Genomic DNA, 5,150 nt, shown 5'->3' with positions numbered 1-5,150 from the left:
GGCCTACACACACATTGAGGTATCATTTCTATCGGGAGACTTTGGGGAACGCTGGGTGGAAGGAAATTTGTGGCTCCTCTCAGATTCCAGAACTTACTGTCACTGAAATTTGAGGAAAATGTGTTTTTTTAGCCAAATTTTGAGGTTTGCAAAGGACTCTGGGTAACAGAACCTGGCCAGAGCCCCCACAAGACACCCCATCTTGGATTCCCCTAGGTCTTTTCAAAAATGCACAGGTTTGGTAGGTTTCCCTAGGTGCCGGCTGAGCTAGAGGCCAAAATCTACAGGTAGGCACTTTGCAAAAAACACCTCTGTTTTCTGTCAAAAAATGGGATGTGTCCACGTTGTGTTTTGGGGCATTTCCTGTTGCGGGCGCTAGACCTACACAAACAAGTGAGGTATCATTTCTATCGGGAGACTTGGGGGAACACTGGGTGGAAGGAAATTTGTGGCTCCTCTCAGATTCCAGAACTTACTGTCACCGAAATTTGAGGAAAATGTGTTTTTTTTTTTAGCCAAATTTTGAGGTTTGCAAAGGACTCTGGGTAACAGAACCTGGTCAGAGCCCCACAAGACATCCCATCTTGGATTTCCCTAGGTCTCTAGTTTTAATAAATGAACAGGTTTGGTAGGTTTCCCTAGGTACAGGCTGAGCTAGAGGCCAAAATATACAGGTAGGCACTTTGCATGAAACACCTCTGTTTTTTGTCAAAAATTGGATGTGTCCACGTTGTGTTTTGGGGCACTTCCTCTCGCGGGCGCTAGGCCTACCCACACAAGTGAGGTATCATTTTTATCGGAAGACTTGCGGGAACACTGGGTGTAAGGAAATTTGTGGCTCCTCTCAGATTCCAGAACTTTTTGTCACCGAAATGTGAGGAAAATGTGTTTTTTTAGCCATATTTTGAGGTTTGCAAAGGGTTCTGGGTAACAGAACCTGGCCAGAGCCCCACAAGTCACCCCATCTTGGATTCCCCTAGGTCTCTAGTTTTCAGAAATGCACAGGTTTGGTAGGTTTCCCTAGGTGCCGGCTGAGCTAGAGGGCAAAATCTACAGGTAGGCACTTTGCAAAAAACACCTCTGTTTTCTGTCAAAAAATGGGATGTGTCCACGTTGTGTTTTGGGGCATTTCCTGTTGCGGGCGCTAGGCCTACACAAACAAGTGAGGTATCATTTCTATCGTGAGACTTGGGGGAACGCTGGGTGGAAGGAAATTTGTGGCTCCTCTCAGATTCCAGAACTTACTGTCACCGAAATTTGAGGAAAATGTTTTTTTTTTTTTTTAGCCAAATTTTGAGGTTTGCAAAGGACTCTGGGTAACAGAACCTGGTCAGAGCCCCACAAGACACCCCATCTTGGATTTCCCTAGGTCTCTAGTTTTAAAAAATGAACAGGTTTGGTAGGTTTCCCTAGGTACAGGCTGAGCTAGAGGCCAAAATATACAGGTAGGCACTTTGCATGAAACACCTCTGTTTTTTGTCAAAAAATGGGATGTGTCCACGTTGTGTTTTGGGGCACTTCCTCTCGCGGGCGCTAGGGCTACCCACACAAGTGAGGTATCATTTTTATCGGAAGACTTGGGGGAACACTGGGTGTAAGGAAATTTGTGGCTCCTCTCAGATTCCAGAACTTTTTGTCACCGATATGTGAGGAAAATGTGTTTTTTTAGCCAAATTTTGAGGTTTGCAAAGGATTCAGGGTAACAGAACCTGGCCAGAGCCCCACAAGTCACCCCATCTTGGATTCCCCTAGGTCTCTAGTTTTCAGAAATGCACAGGTTTGGTAGGTTTCCCTAGGTGCCGGCTGAGCTAGAGGCCAAAATCTACAGGTAGGCACTTTGCAAAAAACAACTCTGTTTTCTGTCAAAAAATGGGATATGTCCACGTTGTGTTTTGGGGCATTTCCTGTTGCGGGCGCTAGGCCTACCCACACAAGTGAGGTATGATTTTTATCGGGAGACTTAGGGGAATGCTGGGTGGAAGGAAAGTTGTGGCTCCTCTCAGATTCCAGAACTTTCTGTCACCGAAATGTGAGGAAAATGTGTTTTTTAGCCAAATTTTGAGGTTTGCAAAGGATTTTGGGTAACAGAACCTGGTCAGAGCCCCACAAGTCACCCCATCTTGGATTCCCCTCGGTCTCTAGTTTTAAAAAATGCACAGGTTTGGAAGGTTTCCCTATGTACCGGCTGAGCTAGAGGCCAAAATATACAGGTAGGCACTTTGCATGAAACACCTCTGTTTTTTGTCAAAAAATGGGATGTGTCCACGTTGTGTTTTGGCGCATTTCCTTTCGCGGGCGCTAGGCCTACCCACACAAGTGAGGTATCATTTTTATCGGGAGACTTGGGGGAACACTGGGTGTAAGGAAATTTGTGGCTCCTCTCAGATTCCAGAACTTTTTGTCACCGAAATGTGAAGAAAATGTGTATTTTTAGCCAAACTTTAAGGTTTGCAAAGGATTCTGGGTAACAGAACCTGGTCAGAGCCCCACAAGTCACCCCATCTTGGATTCCCCTAGGTCTCTAGTTTTAAAAAATGCATAGGTTTGGAAGGTTTCACTTGGTACCGGCTGAGCTAGAGGCCAAAATCTACAGGTAGGCACTTTGCATAAAACACCTCTGTTTTCTGTCAAAAAATAGGGTTTGTGTCCACGTTATGTTTTGGGGCATTTACTATCCCGGATGCTAGGCCTACCCACACAAGTGAGGTAGAATTTTTATCGGGAGACTTGTGGGAATGCTGGGTGGAATGACATTTGTGGCTCCTCTCAGATTCTAGAACTTTCTATAACCGAAATGTGAGGAAAATGTATTTTTTTAGCCAAATTTTGAGGTTTGCAAAGTATTCTGGGTAACAAAACCTGGTCAGAGCCCCACAAGTCACCCCATCTTGGATTCCCCTAGGTCTCTAGTTTTAAAAAATGCACAGGTTTGGTAGGTTTCCCTAGGTACCGGCTGAGCTAGAGGCCAAAATCTATAGGTAGGCACTTTGCATAAAACACCTCTGTTTTCTGTCAAAAAATGGGATGTGTCCACGTTGTGTTTTGGGGCACTTCCTGTTGCGGGCGCTAGCCCTCCCCACACAAGGGAGGTATCATTTTTATCGGGAGACTTAAGGGGAACGCTAGGTGGAATGAAATTTGTGGCTCCTCTCAGATTCCAGAACTTTCTGTCACCGAAATGTGAGGAAAATGTGTTTTTTTTGCCAAATTTTAAGGTTTGCAAAGTATTCTGGGTAACAGAACCTGGTCAGAGCCCACATGTCACCCCATCTTGGATTCAACTAGGTCTCTAGTTTTCAAAAATGCACAGGTTTGGTAGGTTTATCTAGGTGCCGGCTGAGCTAGAGGCCAAAATCTACAGGTAGGCACTTTGCAAAAAACACCTCTGTTTTCTGTCAAAAAATGGGATGTGTCCATGTTGTGTTTTGGGGCAATTCCTGTCGCGGGCGCTAGGCCTACACACACAATGAGGTATCATTTCTATCGGGAGACTTTGGGGAACGCTGGGTGGAAGGAAATTTGTGGCTCCTCTCAGATTCCAGAACTTACTGTCACTGAAATTTGAGGAAAATGTGTTTTTTTAGCCAAATTTTGAGGTTTGCAAAGGACTCTGGGTAACAGAACCTGGCCAGAGCCCCCACATGACACCCCATCTTGGATTCCCCTAGGTCTTTTAAAAAATGCACAGGTTTGGTAGGTTTCCCTAGGTGCCGGCTGAGCTAGAGGCCAAAATCTACAGGTAGGCACTTTGCAAAAAACACCTCTGTTTTCTGTCAAAAAATGGGATGTGTCCACGTTGTGTTTTGGGGCATTTCCTGTTGCGGGCGCTAGACCTACACAAACAAGTGAGGTATCATTTCTATCGGGAGACTTGGGGGAACACTGGGTGGAAGGAAATTTGTGGCTCCTCTCAGATTCCAGAACTTACTGTCACCGAAATTTGAGGAAAATGTGTTTTTTTTTTTAGCCAAATTTTGAGGTTTGCAAAGGACTCTGGGTAACAGAACCTGGTCAGAGCCCCACAAGACACCCCATCTTGGATTTCCCTAGGTCTCTAGTTTTAATAAATGAACAGGTTTGGTAGGTTTCCCTAGGTACAGGCTGAGCTAGAGGCCAAAATATACAGGTAGGCACTTTGCATGAAACACCTCTGTTTTTTGTCAAAAAAATTGGATGTGTCCACGTTGTGTTTTGGGGCACTTCCTCTCGCGGGCGCTAGGCCTACCCACACAAGTGAGGTATCATTTTTATCGGAAGACTTGCGGGAACACTGGGTGTAAGGAAATTTGTGGCTCCTCTCAGATTCCAGAACTTTTTGTCACCGAAATGTGAGGAAAATGTGTTTTTTTTAGCCATATTTTGAGGTTTGCAAAGGGTTCTGGGTAACAGAACCTGGCCAGAGCCCCACAAGTCACCCCATCTTGGATTCCCCTAGGTCTCTAGTTTTCAGAAATGCACAGGTTTGGTAGGTTTCCCTAGGTGCCGGCTGAGCTAGAGGGCAAAATCTTCAGGTAGGCACTTTGCAAAAAACAACTCAGTTTTCTGTCAAAAAATGGGATGTGTCCACGTTGTGTTTTGGGGCATTTCCTGTTGCGGGCGCTAGGCCTACCCACACAAGTGAGGTATGATTTTTATCGGGAGACTTAGGGGAATGCTGGGTGGAAGGAAAGTTGTGGCTCCTCTCAGATTCCAGAACTTTCTGTCACCGAAATGTGAGGAAAATGTGTTTTTTAGCCAAATTTTGAGGTTTGCAAAGGATTTTGGGTAACAGAACCTGGTCAGAGCCCCATAAGTCACCCATCTTGGATTCCCCTCGGTCTCTAGTTTTAAAAAAAGCACAGGTTTGGAAGGTTTCCCTATGTACCGGCTGAGCTAGAGGCCAAAATATACAGGTAGGCACTTTGCATGAAACACCTCTGTTTTTTGTCAAAAAATGGGATGTGTCCACGTTGTGTTTTGGGGCATTTCCTGTCGCGGGCGCTAGGCCTACCCACACAAGTGAGGTATAATTTTTATCGGGAGACTTGGGGGAACACTGGTGTAAGGAAATTTGTGGCTCCTCTCAGATTCCAGAACTTTTTGTCACCGAAATTTGAGGAAAATGTGTATTTTTAGCCTAACTTTGAGGTTTGCAAAGGATTCTGGGTAAC

This window comes from Pleurodeles waltl, chromosome 6, assembly GCF_031143425.1.
Source record: "Pleurodeles waltl isolate 20211129_DDA chromosome 6, aPleWal1.hap1.20221129, whole genome shotgun sequence".
Lineage (NCBI taxonomy): Eukaryota > Metazoa > Chordata > Amphibia > Caudata > Salamandridae > Pleurodeles > Pleurodeles waltl.
This window is presented reverse-complemented; position numbering follows the sequence as displayed.